Source organism: Callorhinus ursinus, unplaced genomic scaffold (assembly GCF_003265705.2).
Source record: "Callorhinus ursinus isolate GAN/ISIS: 27379988/994484 unplaced genomic scaffold, GSC_fseal_2.0 scaffold40, whole genome shotgun sequence".
In the NCBI taxonomy this organism is placed as follows: Eukaryota; Metazoa; Chordata; class Mammalia; order Carnivora; family Otariidae; genus Callorhinus; species Callorhinus ursinus.
In genome coordinates, this window is record NW_027397102.1 from 1602997 (window position 1) to 1624645 (window position 21649).

The following is a 21649-nucleotide window of genomic DNA, read 5'->3' on the forward strand; positions in this document are numbered from 1 at the left end:
CCCTTCCTCAACCAAATTTTCACATCTCTGGGGGGTTTAACACCAGCAGCAAGGCCTATTTAGCGCATAGCATAAAAACTCTCTATAGAGTTTTTAAGTTTTTTAGGCAACTTCTGTGAAGTAAGTTTAGACACTGTTCCGTTCATATAACAACCTTATTTGACATTTCTGTCATCATGAAACTTGGTCACTGCTTCATACATTTCAGCTAAGTGGTGTGAGATTCCATGCTGTTTGTTAATAATGTAACAAGGAACAATGTATTTGCCAAATTCAAGGCAATAAAAATCAATGATGGAATTTTAAACTAAGAAAAAACTTTAGAACCAAGTCCTTTTAAATCATGAAATTAGGGGACACCTAAAGAGAATTTTATTGTTAGAGTAATTCACTAAGGATACATTTTAGACTGTTTAATAATCGATTATTTCATTGAGTTGGCTTATTAAAACCCAAGAACTTTAGAAAATTGGTATGAATCACTTAGTATTTTAAGATTCCTAGCCTTACTATATTTGTGCACAAAATGGAGATGTTACCACACATTTCACACTACAGCGGGAATGATGAGATAATGTGAAAGAAATTGAGAAAGTGCAATTGAACCTATTTTCTGCTACTTAACAGTTTTAACTTTCAGTCTTTATGTTTACTAATATGAGCTTGAGAGAGAACTCTCAAGCATATTTCTTAAATTTAAGTTCCATTAGCTGGACAATTTGAACCAATAGCAGACCTGCCACTTTATTTTTTTTCTATAAATGCTCATTTATCTTTAATACTTCTTATGGATATGTCAGATTGCTGCTGAGGAGTCAGTTACCTGGAAAATTATACTAAACTCATACAAGATAGGATATTCATTTACTTGATTACTCTGCAAGACTCGCTGTGCAAATCATATCCAAAATACCTTGGTTTTCTTAATAAGCATTCCAACAAGGTCTAGTAACAGGCAGTCTTTTGGTAGGAAGTACGTGGCATAAGCTTTGCCTATAATGCAAGTATAGAGTAAGAGAATATTGACGTAAACACAAACCGAACTCCAGGGCCCACAAATGATACCTAATGAGTTCCTGTTAAGCACTAGATGGAAAAGGTATTTTAAATAAAGCATTTGGTTTTGTGAATTTTAAATTCCTTTCAGCTTATCCATATCAAGTCTCTTTTTAGCACGCTGAAAGCTAATTTCTACTATAGAGGTAGATAAACATGGGCCTTGGGGGACTGACAGCAATCTGCCACTGCCCTCAACACGGGTGTCTCCTTTCTATCTCCTTGCTACTACCTTTTTTGTTTCTCTCTTTTTATGTGTTGGTAGATTTCTCTTTCTCTTTTATCTGCATATGTTTTAATTATTAGTTTAGTACTGCTAATAGCACTCAAACCTGAGAAGGTTGTTAACCTCTATTCCATTACCGCCTCATGGTCTAATTAAACAGAGATGTGATATAAAACACAACTATTTCTGGTAACACAGTTAGTGCCCCAAACAAATGAATTAGCTTCTCAAATAAGAAAAAAATAACCTTTTCAAAAGATACTGTACACCCTCTCAAATATACACAGACAAAAATGTCTTAATTTTTCTTTCTCTCATTTATCTCATATATCTATGTGAGCCCTGAAAACCTGTCAGAGTTTTTTCCTAAAAATAGCCACTCCTCGTTTCAACTGCACTTTGAAAATTCCATAAGGTGACCATAATTCACACAATGACTAGAACACTTGTTTTCACATAATGCCAGGAAGAAAACTGGCAGCTCTCTTAGAAACATTTTAAGAGCTGTACTTTCTTCTAAATGCCTTAAAGAGAAGCTTAAAAGCCTTAAAGTCACTCTAGATTGTTTCAAGAGTAAACAAACCTTGCTCTAAATTGCCATATCAACCTTCTTAAATTGTATTCACTGTTGTAATACCAAAAGGTTATTATCTTACACATTGTACACAACAAAAACTTTAAATGCATGATCCTTATATTTGAGGAGTTTATAATCTAAAACTAACAGATGCAGGCATAAATATCACAGAAATACAAATGCAATGATAAGATATATATTGACTGCCTTCCCAATATCATCCACCCAAAAAATGCTTCAATTTTAGTTTGTCCTTGGAGACGCTCAGCCCACAACAGAATAGATTCGCTGAAGGCCAGGGTAGTATTTTATCTACTTTTCATATTTTCATTCTGCTTTTGGTATGCAAAAGTACTTTTGCATTACAAACAGTGTGGATGAGAAATAGCTATAATCATTTTTAGTAAAAACCACAGCAGCTACCATTCACTAAGCAGTCACTATTTGGCTAGTCTTCTGTCCAATGCCACATTATCTCATATCGTTCTCACTACAACGCTACAAGGTATCTACTATTATTCCCATTTTACAGACTAGATGCTGAGGCTCAGTGAGGGTGCTATGCCCAAATTCACAGAGCCAGTAAGTGGTGGACTGGAGATGTACATCCCTAACATCACCAATACTAACAATATCTATGATGTACTAGACCTAGTAAGTTTACTGTCATCTTCCTGATTGGTAACCTTGAAATGTCTAGATTAATTTTTCTATTGTTAATAAAACACATGTGATGCTTCTGGTAAGAGCATCAATGCAGGGCGCCTAGGTGGCTCAGTCGGTTAGGCATCTGCCTTCAGATCAGGTCATGATCCCAGGGTCCTGGGATAGAGTCCTGCATGAGGCTCCCTGCTCAGTAGGGAGTCTGCTTCTCCCTCTCCCTCTGCCCTTCCCCACTTCTCGTGCTTGCTTTCTCTCTCACACACATAAATAAATTTTAAAAAATAAAAAAAACAGCATCAATGCAACTGTATCCTAAAAATAAAGAGTGACATCACCAAAAGTTCCAGAGTATGGAAATTCAAAAATACATACCTCCACTGAAGCAATGATTAAGCTGTCAAAAACTGATAGAAACAACTTTTTTAGAACTCTGGAATCTAATTTAAAAACTAGTAACAACCAGAGAGTGAATAATGAAGAAAGAAGTCGCTAAATTTCAGTAGAAAGTGTTGACATTTGTGCTTACTTACCCACCATCCCCAATTCCCCAGATCAGAGGCAGCCATGGGGGATGGACAGCATCTCTCGTTTCTGGTATGGCTTCCTGGTACCAGAAGGGGAAATATAGGCTTTGTGCTCAAAGAAATGTGGTTGTGTATTTTGACTTGTCTGGCAGCTTCCTGAACACGTGGCTCAGGGGCTTAACCTATTCTGCACCCATCAGAACTCTCTTCAGATTGGAGCACCCTTCAGTGTTGTTATTTGCTGTAAGCACATAAAGGCATATATATACTAGCTGCAGAGCCTGGGGCAAGGAGTAACAGGGACAAGCAGGAGACAAAATAAAAGAAAAGAAAATAGCAATATTAGATTTTAAAAGTAACAAAAGTTAAATAAAGGAACACAAAGTCTAAGTATTAACAACTATTTAATATGATACCAAGAAAAAATTAAAATCTAAAGTAACTGGAGGTTCCTCAAAAACTTAAAAACAGAATTACCATATGATCCAGTAATTCCATTATTTCATATTTACCCAAAGGAAATGAAAATATTAATTAAAAAAGATAGATGCATCCCTACGTTTACTGCAGCATTATTTACAATAGCCAAGTTATGGAAGCAGCCCACATGCCCATCAATAGATGAATGGACAAAGAAAATTTGGTATATATACACAATGGACTATTAGTCATTAAAAAAGAATATCTTGCCATTTGCAACAAGGATGGACCTAGAGGGTATAATGCTGAATAAATTAAGTCAGAGAAAAACAAATACCATATTATTTCACTCATATGTGGAATTTAAGAAACAAAACAAAGAAGAAAGAGACAAACAAAAAAACCCAGTCTCTTATACAGAGAACAAACTGGTTGCCAGAGGGGAGGTGGGTGGAGGGAATGGGTGAAATAGGTGAACAGGATTAAGAATATACTTATCATGATGAACACTGAGTAATATATAGAATTGAATCATATTGTACACCTGAAACTGACACTGTATGTTAATTATAATTTAATTAAAAACAAAGTGTAAAAAATTAAATACAAAGAGATTAAATTTGCCAAAATTAAAGATGAAAGATATCATATTGGAAGAGTATATAGAGTGCCAAGAAGAGAAATAACAAAAAAACCTATCATCTAGACACATTCACAACAAAACTTAGGAATATCAAAATAAAATAATATATTCTAAAACAATCTAGAAAGACTTTTCAACAAGTTATACTGAATGTAAAAACAGTAGAGGATTTTCAGAGCATTAAAAAAATGTCAAACCTAGTTTTAGATACAACTAAATTGTCCTTCAAATCTGATACAGATTTACATGTCTGTTCAGTTTGCAGAAAGTCATCAAGCTCTATATTCATGATGTTTGCATTTTTCTGCTCATATATTACATTTAAAAAAGAGTTAAAGGAGTGACATCACAAGATGTCAGAAAAGAAAACCCTAGCTCTACCACAGAAACACTGATTTGATGAGTATACATGGACCAAAATACCTTAATGAGAATTTCACATTCCAAGTTGCAATACCCGAGACAAGGACAAAGTTGAGAACAGCTGCCACTGAAGAACGTAAGAATAGCAAATTCACTTTATCCACAATGAACCCCTCCCCTAAGCCAGCAGAGCTCAATGCCAAGACAGATCATTCTGGCCTGCAACTTTTTCCTTGAAGGGAAGAGTAGTGAAACATGTGTTCAGCATTGCAGAATTACAGAGTGTTTCCTGAGGTACTGGTTTCTGTCTCAGCTTACTTGGAGTGCTGCTGGAACCAGAATAGTTTGGATTTCTCGGGGCAGCTAAGAACAAAGGAAAGTGGCTGGTGCATTACTATAGTTGGCACAGCTTTGCACAACAGGAAGGAGGCTTCCTTCCTGACAGCGAGGGAGAAACATGCATCCAACATCCTAGCCTTTCAGAGCGCTGCCCACGGCGATAGTTTCTGTCTCACCTCACCCGAAGCTCTGACAGAACCAACACAGTCTGGATGCCTGGGGGCTGCTGAGAACAACAGAGAGTGGTGAGCAGTGAGCAGTATACTCAGCATGATCAGGAGAAGATGCACAACTCAAGGCTTCTACTTTGGGAAGAAGGGAAGGGGTGGAGCATGCATCTAACATTCTGACTCATCAGCAGGCTGTCCAAGGGTCTGGTTTCTGTCTTGCCTGACTTAGAGAACTGGTTAGACATGGCATATTACAGATGCATGGAGAAGTTGAAAACAAAAAAATACCTTGGTGATGTGTTACTGTTTCAGAGAACCAGCAGTATAGCAGACACCCAAGTGAGCAAGAAATTACAAGCTTCAAATCCCTCTAATTAAAAATCTACATACACAAGTCCAGAGAAGATATATCCATAGGCCCTCAGAATGTCTAGCTGGGATGATTGGTGAAGGCCTTTTGTTCCAGAGCCAGTACATAAAGACTAGGAAATATGGTTGTTTCCTCATATGTGCAGATACCAATGCAAAGCAAAAAGGAACATGAAAAAAAGAGAGAAATAAGGTCTCATCAAAGGGATAAAATAAAGATCCAGAAGCTGACACTAAAGAAATGAAGTTATATGAGTGACCTGGCAAAAAGTTCAAAATAATTGTCAAAAAGTTGTTCAATGAGCTTAGTAAAATGGTGCATGAGCAAAATAAGAGTATCAAGAAAAAAGCAGAAAATATAAAAAAGAAAATTTTGGACCTAAATAGTACTAAACCTGAACTGAAAAATTCAGTACCTGGGTTCAAGAACAGACTTGGTTAGGTAGAAGAAAGAATCAGCCAACGTGAAGAACAGTCATTAGAAATCATCCACCCAGAGGAGTAAAAAGAAAAAAAGAATGAAAAGGAGTGAAGAAAGCCTAAGAGACTTAAGATGTACCATAAAACAAATCACCTTTCATATTATGGGAGTCTCAGAACAAGAAAAGAGCAAGATGCAAAAAGATTATCTCAATAGGTAATGTCTGAAAACTTCCCAAATCTGGAGAGGCAAACTGACAATGAGAGTCAATAAACCCAAAGGGACCAAAAAACAATCCAAAAAAATCCACAAGACACATTATAATCAAATTGTAAAAACTCATGGACAAGGAATTTTGCAAGCAGAAAGTGACTCATCTCAGAAAAGAGGGCCTCAATTAAGACTAAGAGCAGACTTCTCATCAGAAACTTCACAGACCAGAAGAGAATGGGATGACATATTCAAGGTGACCAAAAAAAAACAAACTTGCTAACCAAGAATACTATATCCAGCAAAAACAGCCTTCAAAAAGTAGAGATAAAGACTTTGAGATAAACAAAACCTGACAGGGTTTTATCAAATGCTAGACCTGCCTTAGAAGATAGAGGGAGTTCCTCAAATTGAAAAGAAAGGACACTGAACAGTAACACAAAAGCACACGAAAGCATGAAGCTAGCTGGTAAAAAGAGATATACAGACAAAGAATACTATAATAATGCAAAAGTGGTACAAAAATAACTTTATTATAGGATTAAAAGATAAAATCATAAATAATGACTATAACTAGAAATATTTTATGGCCATACACTATAAAAAGGTGTAATTCTGACATCAATAATATAAAGTATATGTGGGAGAGTAAAACTATAGCATTTTTCATAAGCGATCAAAATTAAGTTGTTAGCATAAAATATATTGCTATAAGATGTTTTATGAAAGCCCCATGATAACCACAAAAAAATACCTGTAAAAGATACACAAGAGAAAATGAAAAGGAATCAAAGAATATCACCAAAAAAAAAAAAAAATCAATGAAACACAAAAGAAGCAAGAAATGAAAGGCAGGACCAAAGAAGTATAAGACAGAACACAATTAACAAATATGGCAACAGTTAAAGAAAAATCAAAACCTCAGTGAGATATTACTTTGTAACTGTTAGGATGGTCATGAAAAAAACAAATGCTGGTGAAGATGTGGAAAGTTTAGAACTCTATGAACCGTTGGTAGAAATGTGGAATGGTGCAGCTGCTATGGAAAACAGTATGGATGCTCCTCAATAAGTTAAAAATAGAACTACCATATAAGCTACCAATCCCAGACCTGAGTATTTATCCAAAACAAACTGAAATCAAAATCTTGAAGAGATATTTGTGCTCCCATATTGACTGAAGCATTATTCACAATAGTCAAAATGTGGAAGCAACCTAAATGTCCATCAGTGGATAAGTAAAGAAAATGTGATATATACTTACAATGGAATGTTTTTCATCCTTAAAAAAGAAGTATGTCATATGTAGCAACTTGGATTAACCTGAAGGAGAACATGCTAAGTAAAATAAGCCACTTACAGAGGAACAAATACTACATGATTCCATCGAGGTATCTAAAGCAGTCAAACTCATAGAAGCAGAAAGTAGGATGGTGGGTGCCAGGAGCTGGTGGGGTGGAAGAAGCAGGAAGCTGCTTTTCAATAAATACAAAGGTTCAGTTATATAAGATCAAAAAGAGATTTCCTGTACAACACTTTGCTTACAGTTAACAATATTGTACTGCACACTAAAAATTTTTTAAGAGGGTAATATATTATGTGTTATTTTTTACCACAATAAAAAAAAATAAACATGACAGGGGAGATGGCAGGGCGGCGGAAGCATAATATTTTCATATTCTTGAATTCTCACATTACAGACAGAACACACAAAACCAAGAACAGAACTTATATACAACATTTATAACAAAATTAGGACATAAATTCCCTTGAACCTCAAAAAACAAGCACAGGAGAGAAACTACCATGGCCACATGATCTGCATGGTATCAGCAATTCTGTGATAATAAGCAGAGGCCATATGCAGACCTGAAACCAAGAGAATACCCATATAGTAGTCACTGGAAAACCTAGTGGCCACATTGGGAACAGTAGGTGAAACTGGAAGGCCTTCTGTCCATTCCAGTAGTGGACGATTGCAAGGAGTCATGGATAATAAATTCTCAAACAGCTGGAGCAGTCTTAACCCCATCAGTCCTCAAAACTGACTAACAAAGCCCCTTTCAAGACACAATGAGGAGAAACTGTTGGAATTAGAATTAAAATTGGACATGATATAAGGACAATAGGAACAAAGGAAAAGATGGCCCACACAAAAGAAAGGGGAAGAGAGAAAGGATATCACAGAAAATAAGCTGAAACAAGCTGAAAACAACACAAAAAGGGAGCTCTCTGAAGTTATTTTCTAACTTTCTAGCTGAACCAAGCCTCCTTCGAAAAACTTAGGCAAAATCATTTCACATAAAAATGAGCAACAGAAAACTATCAAGATCAAACCCCAAACTTGGTATTAAAAAATAATAAACAGAATGACAACACCATAGACAAGGAAAGCATAACACATGCTTATAAAACACGATCAGAAATATAAAATATCTCAAAATAAGCTACAGATTTTAAGAGAAAGACACAATATATAAAAGAACATAAAGCAAAATTGGGTACATTCAGAAATATGAAAGAATTAAAAAATAATTAATAAATTAACTATAAATAATTAATAAATTAATAAATTAATAATTAAAAGGAAAAAAGCACATTTTAGAAATAAAGTCCAAATGAGAAGGCATACAAAAGCAAATACACGAGGGCAAATAAACTCAACAAATAATGTCTTAATAAAAGGAGAATATATTAATAAAAATGTATAAGACAAATAAGGATTCAAGAAAAAGTAACATAATTGGAGCTAGGAAAAGATGATCCAACATATCAATAATGTCCCTGAAGAAGAAAACTGAAGGCATTTCTTGATTTGAAAACTTACTATGAAACCACAGTCATTAAGACAAGGTGGTACTGGCACAGACACAGAAATACAGATCAATGGAACAAGACTGAGAGTCCAGAAATGAACCAATACATTTACTGTCAACTGATTTTTGAGGAGGGTGTCAAGAAAAAAAATGGAAGAAATAATACACATTTCAATTAGCAATAATTGCGCCTCGGATAAACCTCATTGGCTACGATACTGCCACTGCGCAAAGCTAGAAATAATACACATTTCAACATAATGTTTCATTATTTTGTCAAATGTCTCTGGCTAGGACTTCTAGTACTATGTTGAACTTAAAAATGTAAGAGTGGGAACCTTGTCTTGTTCCAGATCTTAAAGGAAAAGCTTTTAGTTTTTCACTATGAATTTGATGTTAACTGTGGGCTTGTCATATACGGCCTTTATTATGTTAAGGTATTTTCCTTCTATACCTAATTTTTTGAAAGCTTTTTTAATCATGAAAGAATGTTGAATTTTGACAAATGCTTTTTCTCCATCTATCGACATGATCACATGATTTTATCCTTCATTCTGTTGATGTGTATATCAATTTTATTAATTTGCAGCCAAAGAGCCAAGGTCTGGAGCACAAGCATGTGCAGGATGGTCACAGTTCTGACATACAGGGCATGGGTATATGGTCAGGGGGTTGGCAGTGCAACAGCAGCTCCTTCTTGGTAGGAGGACAGTAGTATCACACTCTCTGGGGGAGGGGGTCCATGGTGGTGATGGCTTTTGGTTACCTCAGTGGTAAAAGCTGCCAGTGTCTTCAGCAGAGGAGGCACTAAGGTCTACACAGAAAAACATTCTGAGAACATCAGCTGTGAAAGCTGCAAAGGGAGGCTGAGGCTGTTGCAGAAGCTGCTGAGGTCCTCAGCAGAGAAGGCCACTAGGGATCAGTGCCACACGGCTGATACTGATGTCTCCTGCCCTTCTTTGTTCTTAGCTTTTCTAGATGTCTCAGCTATTATGCCTATCTCCCCAGCAATCCTTTCTACAAGGCTGTTCTCCATTTATTTTTTGTTCCATTGTGTTCCCATACTTTTTCATTAGAATCTGGAACACCCTCCTCCAGGGCTATTTTTTTCATAGGTAGCTGTCTAATTGTTACTTTTGGTGTGGGTCAGAAAGCTAGTATCACCTACTCTACAATTTTGCTGACATTTCCCCAGGCACAAACATTTTTAAGGTTTTTGATCCACTTGGCAAATTGCCCTCCAGAAATGTTGCGCCATCTTACATTCCCAGTAGCACTGCCTAAGAATCATTTCACTATAGGAACAGTGCATATGTTTTTACTATTGTCAACTGAGCAGAAAGTAAAAGATTCAGCTGTTGTTTAGAATTTGTATTTGTGGGTTGTTTTTGTTTCTTGTTTTTTTATACTGAATTTGATAATCTTTTCATATGCTTATTGATTATTCATCCAGTATTTCTTTTTCTATGAATGGTCTTTTTACCTCTTGGCCTTTCAATTACATTTTTGTCTTTTAAAAAATTATTTGTATGAGTTCATTAGATGTTAGAGGTATCACTTCTGTTATAAGAATTGCTTTGTTGTATCATCTTTGACAAAGAATATGTACATTTACATCATCACACTTGTCCATTTTTTTTTTTTGGTTATGCCATTCTCTCATACTTAAAAATGCCATTCTTACTCTGAGAATAAATGGCCATATCATATATTTTCATTGATTTAAGGTATAATTTGTAATATTTAATCATTAATACATTCAGTTTATTTTGCCTATGGTATTAGGTAAAAATCTAAGTCTTTTTTCCCCTAGTAATCTGAAATTTAAAGAATTTACAAACACTAAACATATATGTAGGTCTGTTTCAAATTTGATATTTGGTCTCACTAATATCCCTGTCTACTCAATATGCCAGTACCACTGTTTAATTTATATAGTCTTATATCTGGTAGAATAAGTTCCTCCCCCCAAAAAACACATGCAGTACTTTTATTCACTAAAATCTTCATGGCTTTTCTCACCATTTTATTCTTCCAGAGAAGCTACTGAGATAATTTTGTGGAGGTCTCATCAAAAAATCCTGTAGAAATTTTGACTGGAATATGCCTAAAGCTATTAATTTAAGAAGAATCAACATCTGTATAACACTGAGTATTCTAGTACTTTCTCTAATTATTCAAATTTTCTTTTATGATTTTCAGTAATGATTATTAGCTTTGGTCATAAGGGTCTTAAAACAGTCTACATATGTTTATTCTGAATATGTGTGCGTGTACTGTTGATATTATGAGAATTCCCCCCCATGTATTTCCTATAAACTAAGTGTATCTTCACAATGCATGAAAGAATTTCGAACTGCTTTATTAGTATGCACAATCACACACTTACAGATTAAAAGCTTATATGTAGAAATCTGTCCTGACATTTTCGATCAGAATTACTTGAGTTTTTAAAGAATATAATATTGCCCCCACTCCTACCGCAAGTCAACACAGCTTCTTGAAACACCTGACTCCCTCATAAGTACCTAAGAATAAGTTATGATCATTAACATTATTGGCTTCCTAATATGACCCAGAAGGCCCTGTATACTTAGGTTGCCACCTATCCCTCCAGTTGTATCTTGCAGCAACTTATCATGTGCTCCTATACTTCCTACCACCACAGAGCTTTTAGACATGGGTTTCCCTCAGCCTAGAACTCTCTTTTCTTCTTTGCCTACTTACATCCTACTCATTCTTCAGAACCCAGTTTAGGCATAACTATCTCAGGAAAGTCCTCCTTAACTTCTCTGATTAGGTCAAACTATACATAACAAAGAATATAATGGCAGCACACATCTCTGAGAATAGCACTTGTTACATTTCCAAATTTGCATTTAAATTTTGTCATTATTTAATATTTGTATTCGTATCACCCTTTCCATTTGGTCCACAAATATAAGGTCCATGTCTGTTTCCTGCTGTGACCCACAACCTATCACACTTCCTGGCATTCAATATAGTCCTTCTATGAGTAACTGCCAAATAAAGTTAAAAGAATGAATCTGAGGTAATTTGATGTTTTTGTTACTAGCAACTCTCATTCAAAATTGCCTCAACTTTTCAGTTGATTTTGAATGTCCTGATGATACAGAAGCCCAAGAAAAAAGAAGAGAAAGACAGCTTCATCAATATCCAGATTTCTCTCTGAATTTCCCTCTATCAATATCCCAGGAAGGGTTGAGCAAGGATTAATTATACAAAATAAAAGTAATCTGAAATGAGCTGAATAAAAAAACCCAAAATAATGTAGCAGGACAAACACTGTACCAGAAGTTAGGAGATCTTGGGTTTGTGATTCATTCACTATCTCTTTATACTGGGCATATCATTCTTCAGTTTTTCATTTGTAAGATTAGCAAAATAGAGTAGATTACCCCCAAAGTCTATTTGAATGCTAACATCTGATGAATCTATGACTCATGTGTAATTGCTTTGTGTACTTACAAAGCAACTGCCTTTGCTGGCAATTAAAGCATTAGTTAACTACAAATTCAAATGTCATCCAAAAGTAAGTAAAGCTTACTGAAATGAAATTTGGATAGAATACAATATTTGCCCTTCGCATATAACTATCACTGAAATCTGTCCATTATTCACAATTTTATTTTATAAAGTAAAACTCTTAAATGAAGTTCTTATGCAATTTCAGAAGTTAATAAATCAAAATTAAAAGTAAACTTACTAAAAGACAACTATATTACATAATTCTTCATGTTCTCAGCCAATTTAATAAAATTAAATATATAGAGATAGTGTATCCTATGACTAATCACTTTAAAATCACACTAGCTCTAAAACAATGTTCTCACTTGCTATTCAGTGTTCTTCTATCATATGTGCCAACCTACTTTCCAGTGTACAACAGTAATTCCACAAGTCTGTACATTATGCTATGCTCACAAGTGTAGCTACCATCACTCACCATACAATGCTATTCCAATACCATTCACTATATTCCTTATATTCCTTTTAACCCCATGACTTATTTTTTTCAAGATATAAATGTGTAATTGAAGCATAATTAGCATACAGTGCTATATCAGCCTGCAGTATATACTATAAAAATTGAACAATTCAGGACACCTGGGTGGCTCAGTCAGTTAAGCAGCTGCCTCTGGCTCAGGTCATGATACCAGGGTCCAAGGATCGAGTCCCGCATTGGGCTCCTTGCTCAGCAGGGAGCCTGCTTCTCCCTTTGCCTGCCTCTCCCCCTGCGTGTGCTCTCTCTCTCTGACAAATAAATAAATAAAATCTTTAAAAAAATTAAATAATTCTATGCATTATTCAGTGCTCCTCAAGATATCTATAGTCTTAATCCCATTTACATCTTTCACCCATGTCCCAAACCACCTCCCCTCTGGCAACCACCAATTTGTTCTATGTATGTAAGAGTCATACTGTGTTGTTGTTGCTGTTTGCTTCCTTTTGTTTCTTTGTTCATTTGTTTTGTTTCTGAAATTCCACATGAGTGAAATCACATGATATTTGTCTTTCTCTGACTCACTTATTGTTCTTAGCATTACACCCTCTAGGTCCATCCATGTTGTTACAAATAGCAAGATTTCATCTTTTCTTGGCTGAGTAATATTCCATTATATATATATATATATATATATATATCACTTTTTTATCCATTAATCTGTCAATGGACATTTAGGTTGCTTACATATCTTGGCTATTGTAATTAATGTTGCAGTAAACACAGAGATGCATACATATTTTCAAATTACTTTTTTTTCCCCATTTGTAAACATCCAGTAGGGGAATTACTGGACCATTTGGTAATTCTGTTTAACCTTTTGAGGAATCTCCATACTATTTTCCACACTGTCTGCACCAATTTGCATTACCACCAACAGTGTACAAGGCTTCCTTTTTCTCCACACCCTTGCCAATACTTGTTATTTCTTGTCTTTTTTATTCTAGCCATTCTGATGGGCGTATGGTGATATCTCATAGTGCTTTTGATCTACATTTCCCTGCTAATTACTGATGTCGAGCATCATTTCATGTTGTCTGCTGGCCATCTGTATGAGTTCTTTGGAAAAATGTCTATGTGGGTCCTCTGTCCATTTTCTTTATTTGACAGAGAGAGCAAGAGACAGCATACAAGCGGGGGGGGGCGGGTGGGGAAGGGAGAAGCAGACTCCCCACTGAGCAGGTGAGCAGGGAGCCCAATGTGGAGTTCGATCCCTGCACCCTGGGATCATGACCCGAGCAGAAGGCAGAAGGCAGATGTTTAACCGAATGAGACATCGGGCGCCCCTACTTTGAATTCTTTATGAAGCATATTGATTATATCTGTTGCATTTAGCTCTATTGCTTGGTTTTTGCTGTTCTTTCACTTGGAACATATTCCTCTGTCTCATTTTTGTCTAACTCTCTGTGTTTGTTCCTATGTATTAGGTAAGTCAGGTATGTCTCCTAATCTTTAAAGTAGTTATATTACAAAGAAGAGGTCCTGTGGTGTCCTGCAGCACAATGCCCCCTTTCATAAGAACCAGGCACTTCATGGGTGTCTGCTATGTTGGGTGCATGTGCCCTGTTGTGGCTGAGCCATGTATGCCTTCAGCAGAGAGTTGACTACAATGCTAACTTTGCCTGCTGTAGGCACACAGGGCAGGGTTTGGTCCCTTTGTTGTTATGGTGGCAGTCTGGGCTGCCATGGGCTTATATCTGAGTGGTGTCAGCAGTCACACCATATGTCTGCCACCAGCCAGGCTTCAGGTCATTTTCAGAGTTACTTGAACTGATGTGCCTATTTTCTTAGTGTCACTGTGGGATTAGGTAAGCTCAGGATCCTCCTGTTCTGCCAATGTCCCAGAAAGGTATGAAGGTTGGAAGTTCTATACCAAGGGGACGGCACAGTCAGGTTTCTGGAGAGGGCTACTTCTCCCCATGACTTATTCTTTCTGTAACTGGAAGCCTTTACCCCTTTCACCCATTTGGCCCATCCTCTCAACCCTCAGATACAAGTGACTTTAACTATCACAAGCTAAATAACCACACAGAAAAATAAATAGAATAATTAACTTTGGTTATAATACCAAGAATCTTAGCTAATGACATGACTGCAAAATGGAAGAGCAGAGAGCTTGAAAAACCCATTCCTCAACAGAAACACTGAAAACAATCAGAAACTGAAAGAACCAACCTCATCAGAGAGTGTCTTTAGTTAGCTGACCTGACTTACAAGAAATGCTAAAGAAAATATAAGGGAAGGAACATGAGACAGTACCTCAAAGACATATAAATAAATAAAAATTTCCAGTAAAGATGACTGCATAGGTAAATATTAAAATTATATTTCTGGATTGTAACTCCATGTTTTACTTCAAACGTGACACTAAAGATAAACGTAAAAATGTTTATAAATCCATGATAAGGGTCATACAATGTATAAATAAGTAATATATGATAACAATAATGTAAAGAAGGAAGACTCCACCTATATAGAAGCAGCATTTTCTTTATGTTGTTGAAGTTAAATTGGTATCAATTTCAAATTTTAGTTGTAATCCCTATACTAAATGCTAATTTCTAAAATAAATATATAATACATATACATTATATACATATATATATACACAAAATGAAATGAGAAGTGAATCACTATAACATGCCAAAATCAACTAAACCTCAAAAAGGCAAGATATGAGGGACAAAAATGGTACACAACATAGTGAAATCAAATAGAATGAAAGTGGAACAGGGCTGAGGATGGTGGAGGATAGGCGGACACTATGCTTGACTTGTGCCTCAAACACAGCTAGATAAATATCAAATCATTCTAAACACACAAGAAATCAATCTGAGAACTGAGAGAACAAACTGTACAAATAGAGGGTGAGAAGAGGACATATCCCGAAGGTAGGAGGTGTGAAGATGTGATTTGAGGGAGAAGAGGACTACAGGTGCTAGAGAGGGGAGAGAGGCCTGATCATGGAGAGAGGAGAGAGGAGAGAGGGAGACAGGGAGAAAGAAGCACACATGGGATCACACAAGAAAAACACTTCCCCAAAATCACTGACTGGAAAAATGAGAGGAGCTGGTTACTGTGAGTTTTTGCAACCAGCGGAGCTCAAAAACTGGGGTTTTAGAAGTCCACACCACGGTCAGTGTAGAGCCCAGCAGGTGCAGCAGCGCTTCTGTGGAGGAGAGCAGAGGCCCGGGAGTGCACAGCACAATCTGAGGAACCCCTGGGACACACTGGGAGAAACAGTTACCCCTTCCTGGAGTGCACCTGGCATTACCACTCAGGGGCCAAAAGCCAGTGAGCCACTGGGCTACCTGGTTCCTTAGCATGGGGGCAGAAACACCTGGTGGGGGCAGAAACACCTGGTGAGGGCAGCAAACCTGGATGATGCCTTTTTTGTACCATTCTACTATATATAAACTCCAAGCTCCTGCGCATTGCTGCAACTACCCTTCTGGGACAAACCAGCACCAGTCCCATTGCTTGCAACACTCTCCCACAGAGGACCAGCATGGGTCCAAGCTCCGCCAGGCCCCTAAAGTTTGGAGTTTTGAAACTCAGCTGGCAATACTAAGATAAAACATAGGTGCATTGCACTGCTGGGCAGGCAGATGGCCTGGACACAGACAAGTTGAAGGCAGGGATCTGAGGGACACCTGCAATTCACAAGAGGAGATTGTTTGCTATTGTGTGAGGGCTTCCCAGACAGCAGCAGATGCGAACTCCCCTCTCTGGGCATGAGGAAGACAGCTGGCGCCATTTTCCTCCCCTGAATTTCAGCTCGGACTGACTTCACTGAGCAGAACAGCACCAACAATGAAGGCCCTAGCAGCTTACATCAAGCCTCACCACCCTGTGCTCTGCAGGTGCTTCTGTACTAAGGCAAATGTGCCTGAGAACAAGAGCAGGGGCCCCTCCCCCATAAGACCAGCACAAATCCCCCATATACACCAAGCCTACTGACAAGAGAGTGCAGCAAAGCTTCAGCTCTAGTGGAAACAGGAAATGGCCTCTTTTAACAAGCAGACCAGAGCACACCTAGTTAAAACTCACCATACTCTGAAAAAGGTCCAAACACTCCCCACTGCAGGCAAGGAGAAACTCTGCAGAAGAGTGACCTGAAAAAAAGAGCAGCCAAAACACAGAAGCAAACTGCACACGGCAAACACCAAAATCACTCCCTGAAGAGCCAGGCCCTGGATATTATAAGATCTCTTCTTCCTAAAACCATTACTCTCAGGAGCAGGAAACACAACAGGATTTCCTAACAAACAGAAGACAAGAGACCGAGACAAAATGCCAAGACAGAAGAATTCATGCCAAAAGAAAGAACAAGAAAAGGACACAGCCAGGGATCTAATTGAAACAGAAATAAGTAATATGCCCGATCCAAAATTTAAAGTGACAAACATAGGGATACTAACTGGGCTTGAGGAAAGCATAAAAGACACCAGGGAGTCCCACACGGCAGAGATAAAAGACTGAAAAACTAGTCAGGTCAAAATAAAAAATGCTATAACTGAGACACGAAACTGATTGGTTGTAATAACCACAAGGATGGAAGAAGCAGAGAAAAAATAAGTGACATAGAAGACAAAATTATGGAAAATGAAGCCATAGAGGAAAAGAAAAATACTGGATCATGTATATAGACTTAAGGAACTCAGTGACTCCATAAAGCATAATAACATGCGTATGATATCAGTCCCAGAAGAAGAGTGGGAAAAAAGAACCCAAGGTTTATTTGACCAATTATAGCTGAAAACATCCCTAATCTGAGGAAGGAAACAGACATCAAAATCCAGGAGGCACAGACTCCAATCAAAATCAACCAAAACAAGCCAACACTAAGACATACTGTAATGAAATATGCAAAATACAGAAATAAGGAAAAAACTCCTTAAAGCAGCAAGGAAAGAAAAGTCCCTAACTTACAAGGTAAGACAAATAGGTTAGCAACACACCTATCCACAGAAACCTGACAGGACAGAAAAGAGTGGTATGATATATTCAAGGCGCTGAGTGGGAAAAATCTGTAGTCAGGAATACTTTACCCACCAAGGCTATCATTCAGAATAGAAAAAGAAATAGTTTTCCAGACAAACAAAATTTAAAGAGTTCATGACCACTAAAACAGCCCTTTAAGACATATTAAATGGCACTCTTTGAGTGGGAAAGAAAGACCAAAAGCATGAAAAACTAGAAGGGAACAGAGAAAATCTCCAGAAACAATGACAAAACCAGTAATAAAATGGAATTAAATTCATATCTAACAATATTCAATATAAATAGAGTAAATATTCCAAAAAAAAGACAAAGAGTGTCAGAATGGATAAAAAAGCAGACCCATCCATATGCAGCATACAAGAGACTCATTTTAGACCTAAAAACACCTGCAGATTGAAAGTGAGGGGATGGAGAAACATTTATCCTGCTAATGGACATCAAAAGAACTAGAGTAGCAATATTTACATTAGACAAACTAAATTTTAAACCAAAGACTAACAAGAAATGAGGAAGGGCACTATAACATAATAAAGGGATCTATCCAACAAGATTTAACAATTGTAAATATTTATGCCCCCAAAGTGGGAACACACAAATATATATATCACTTACTAAAAAACAGAGGAACTGATTAATAATACAATAATAGGGGACTTTAACACCTCAATTACATGAAAGAACAAATCATCTACACAGAAAATCAACAAGGGAACGATTGTATTGAATGACACACTGGACCAGATGGACTTAACAGATATGTTCAGAACATATAATCCTAATTAACTGTGATTTGGGTCACAAATCAGGCTTCAACAAGTAAAAAAAGACTCAAATCAAACCATGCATACTTTCTAACCACAATACTATGAAACTTAAAGTCAACCACAAGAAAAAAATTGGAAAGACCACAAATACATGGAGGCTAAGCTACATGGTACTAAACAATGAGTGGGTCAATATGGAAATCAAGGAAAAAACAAAAAAAGTATGCAAACAATTGAAAATGAAAACACAACAATCCAAAACTTTTGGAATGCAACAAAAGCAGTCCCAAAAGAGAGATATGTATATATATAACAATACAGGCCTACCTTAAGACACAAGAAAAATCTCAATTAAAAACCTAACCTTACATCTAAATCAACTAGAAAAAGAATAATTAATGAAGCCTAAAGCCTGCAGAACAAGGGAAAGAATAAAGATTAGAGCAGAAATAATTGATAGAGAAACCAAAAAAACAAAACAAAACAAAACAAAACAAAAGAACAGATCAGTGGAATCAGGAGATGGGTCCTTGAAAAAATTACTAAAATTGATAAAACTCTATCCAGGCTTATCAAAAAGAAAAGAGAAAGAACCCAAATAAATAAAATTATAAATGAGAGAGGAGAGATCACAAACAATACAAAAATACAAATATAAGAGTATATTATAAAAAATTATGTGCCAACAAATTGGGCAATCTGAAAGAAATGGATAAATTCCTAGAAACATATAAACTACAAAAACTGAAACAGGAAGAAACCATACAATCCTCTCAATAGATGCAGAAAAGAATTGACAAAGTGCAGTATCCATTCTTGATAAAAACCCTCAACAAAGAAAGTATAGATGGAACATACCTCAACATCATAAAAGCTACATATGAAAGACCTACAGCTAAAATCCTCAATGGGGAAAAACTGACAGCTTTTCCTCTGTGGTCAGGAACAAGATAGGGATGTCCATTCTCATCACTTTTATTTAACACCGTACTGGAAGTCCTAGCCTCAGCAATCAGACAAGAAGAAATAAAAGCCATGCAAATCTGCAAGAAAGAAGGAAAACTTTCACTATTCACAGATGACATGATATTCTATGTAGAAAAGCAAAAAGATCCACCAAAAAACTGCTAGAACTGATACATGAATTCCATCCAGTCTCAGGATACAAAATCAATGTACAGAAATCTGTTGCATTTCTATACACCTATAATAAAGCAGCAGAAAGAGAAATCAAGGAATTGATCCCATGTGCAACTGCACCAAAAACCGTAAGATACCTAGGATAAACCTAACCAAAGAGGCAAAAGATCTGTTCACTGAAAACTACACAACACTTATAAAAGGAACTAAAGATACAACGAAATGGAGAAATATTCCATGCTCATGGATTGGAAGAACAAACACTATTAAAATGTCTTTCGTAGCCAATGCATAGTACACATTTAATGCCATCCATATCAAAATACCAACAGCATTTTTCAGAGGTGGAACAAACAATTCTAAAATTTGTATGGAACCAAAAAAGATGCTGAATTGCCAAAGCAATCTTGAAAAAAAAAGAAAAAGCAAAGCTGGTGGCATCACAATTCCAGACTTCGAGCTATTATTAAAAAGCTGTAGTTATCAAGACACTGTGGTACGGGCACAAAAACAGATATACAGATCAACGGAACAGAAGAGAAAATCCAGAAATGGACCCAAAACTATATGGTCCAGTAGTCTTTAACAAAGCAGGGAAGAATATCCAATGGAAAAAAAGAGTCTCTTCAACAAATGGTATTGAGAAAACTAGACAGCAACTTGCAGAAGAATAAACTGGACCACTTTCTTTCCATACACAAAAATAAATTCAAAATGGATTAAAGACCTAAATGTGCGAGAGGAAACCATCAAAATCCTAAAGGAGAACACAGGCAGTAACCTTGTGACCTCAATTGTAGCAACTTCTTATTAATCCTGCCTCTGGAGGCAAGGCAGAGAAAAGAAAAAGTGAACTATTCGTGCTTCTTCAAGGTACAAAGCTTCTGCACAGTGAAGGAAACAATCAACAAAACTAAAAGGCAACCTACAGAACGGGAGAAGATATTTGCAAATGATATACCAGATAAAGAGTTCATATCCAAAATATATAAAGAAATTATAAAACTCAATACCCAAAAAACAAGTAATACAGTTAAGAAATGGGGAGAAAACATGAACAGAAATTTTTCCAAAGAAAACATCCAGATGACTAACGGACATATGAAAAGATACTCAACATCACTCATCATCAGGGAAATACAAATCAAAACTACAATATACCACCTCACATAAGTCAGAATGGCTAAAATTAACAACAGGGGAAACAACAGATGTTGGCGAGGATGCAGAGAATGGGGAATACTCTTACACTATTGGTGAGAATGCAAACTGGTGCAGCCACTCTGGAAAACAGTACAGAGGTTCCTCAAAAAGTTAAAAATAGAGCTACCATACAATCCAGCAATTGTACTACTAGGTACAATGAAGAGCTTATATGCTGGTAAATGGGTGAATCCAAATCAACCAGACAGAAAATCAATAAGGAAACAAAAGATTTAAACAACACTATAGAGCAATATATGGAACACTCCACCCAACAAAAGTGGAATACATAGTCTTTCTAAGTGTGCATGGAACATTTCCCAGGATAGATCACATGTATGATCACAAAACAGGACTTAACAAATTTAAGAAGACTGGATTTATATGAAATATTTTTTACCACCAAAATGGAATGAAAGTAGAAATCAACAGAAGAAAAATGAAAATCCAAAATATGAGGAAATTAAACAACATACACTGTTAACCAATGGTTCAAAGAAGAAATCACAAGGGAAATTAGAGCATATCTTGAGAGAAATAAAACTAAAACACAACATATGAAAAGTAAAGAAACGCAGCAAAATCAGGACTAAAAAAAAGTGTAGCTATAAGTACTAACATTAAAAAAGAAGAAAGGACTCAAATCATCCACCTAACTATATCTCAAAGAACTAGAAAGAGAGTAACAAACTACCACCAAGGTTAATGAAAGTATGAA

At 36.5% G+C, this 21649-nt stretch overlaps 1 protein-coding gene and 1 pseudogene across 3 annotated transcripts in view; both read right to left on the bottom strand.

Annotated features, from left to right (window-relative positions):
* Positions 1-21649, bottom strand: part of ABCB7 (ATP binding cassette subfamily B member 7) — a 160191-nt gene that overhangs the window by 92018 nt on the left and 46524 nt on the right. The gene's annotated exons all lie outside the window — the stretch shown is intronic.
* Positions 8871-9032, bottom strand: LOC112835040 (U4 spliceosomal RNA; annotated as a pseudogene).